This window comes from Sinocyclocheilus anshuiensis, unplaced genomic scaffold (genome assembly GCF_001515605.1).
Source record: "Sinocyclocheilus anshuiensis isolate Anshui unplaced genomic scaffold, SAMN03320099.WGS_v1.1 scaffold450, whole genome shotgun sequence".
Classification (NCBI taxonomy): Eukaryota; Metazoa; Chordata; class Actinopteri; order Cypriniformes; family Cyprinidae; genus Sinocyclocheilus; species Sinocyclocheilus anshuiensis.
In genome coordinates this window covers 73,295-75,031 of record NW_015546056.1, presented here as the reverse complement: position 1 = coordinate 75,031, position 1,737 = coordinate 73,295, and positions in this window count along the sequence as shown.

The window sequence follows — 1,737 nt, the reverse complement described above, 5'->3', positions numbered from 1 at the left end:
TCTTTCTTGAGTAAAATGTTTTGTTACAGCACTTCCTGATAATCTGCGGAGCTAAAGCTCATGGAAACCAGTGAATTGCAACCACGGCTCATTCCAGAGAGGAAGGTCATCGCACTGCACAAGCCACGTCTTAATGTGGTGTCTCCTCCGAGAGGCTGCTTCTTTCCCTGAGTTGACCTTGTTTTCAGCTGATCTCATGCTAATTGCCCCTAGGCCTCCAGTGCTGCTTAGCGGGCCGCTAAACAAAGGGAGGCTAAATCCCTCAGCAGGCTATGTCATTATGTATCAGCAAGGGTCTGTCCTTTCCAAGTCAACTGTATGAATTTTAGTCATTTAACTCGCAGTGATACCAAATCTGAGGCGAGTGAGTGTATGTACAGTATGGGTGATTAGGAAGGGGGTTAGTTAAGGATCGCAGGCTGATGGTCAGCTGGCTGCCGCTGTCTCTCCAGGCCAGATCTGCTGACTCATTCACTCACAGTCAGGGTGTCTTAAACCCGCCAGGCTCTTGGCTTATTCACTGGCACCAGTCGTGTTTGAATCACATTATCTATATCTGTTATCAAAAATGAACTAATCAGAATTCACTGTACAAGACCAGCCAGCTGTGAGTAAGTATCTTCCCACAGAAAGGATCAGATTGGCTCAGATCCCAGATTTTGGTATATAATAACATGTTTTTGATCCATCCAACATAAATGTTATAGTCAGGCCAAAGATCTTATCCGTACTGTCAAGATCAAGTGTGGAATGAAGCCAAGCTGACACATCTGATGTTTGGTTCGTCTTGAAAACATCTTACCCTGAAGGGCCTTGTCATTTTGACCGTGATGTGTAGACAAAGGTAAAGAAACCGATATGAGGGCAATGATTCTGACTAGCAGCATTTAAGTCTACATTTACACCTGTCTGGAAAATCGTATGTTGTTGCTTGACATTAATTAATGTTTATGTGATATGGCTTTTGACCATTTCTGAATGTGGTGGACCATTTACACCTACAGTACATTTAGTGCTGACCAACTGTGACCGTATCACCTGAGGTGTTAATAATAGAAGATAAAACTGAGGTTTGATGAAGTTTACCAATCCAAATGTTTGGTAAACATTGTCATAGAATTTACCTTTGGTTTGAATTGTTTCCAGATTAGTACAGCATTACTGAGGCATTTGTAATTGATTGCATTTTAAACAAGTCACAATAGTTATATGCATGAAAGTGCTTCATTTTTCAAACGTGTGTCAAAACTGAATAGACTGCACTTTTAGTCAAGGGGATCTGTGCTTCAAAAGTAAATGAAACAAAATAAAAAAAATAAAAGTCATATCTTCTTGATTCCAAACTATTTGAAAATGTTATTTTCTTTGTATTTCTTGTAACTAACTTACTCAAATTTAAAATACTGTGTTTAGTGAAATGTGCAGGCAGTGGATTTCCAAGATGAAATGTTATTTTAACATCCAAGAAAAGTAAACATGAGGGAAACGAACTACATGAACGGAGGGAGCAAGAGAAATACTTCACAAAATTCATGAACAACACTGCCATCGACTGATCGGCGTGTGTAAGTGCTGTGTGTTCATCAACAAGATGTGTTCAAGGCCTTTTAGATGATCTTAGACTGCTGCCTGCTGTTAGACGGAGGTACGACGATTAACTCGATTGAAACCCTGAAATCAGAAAACAAGCTTTAAAACAGGGGTGCCCAAACTCGGTCCTGGAGGGCCGGTGTCCTG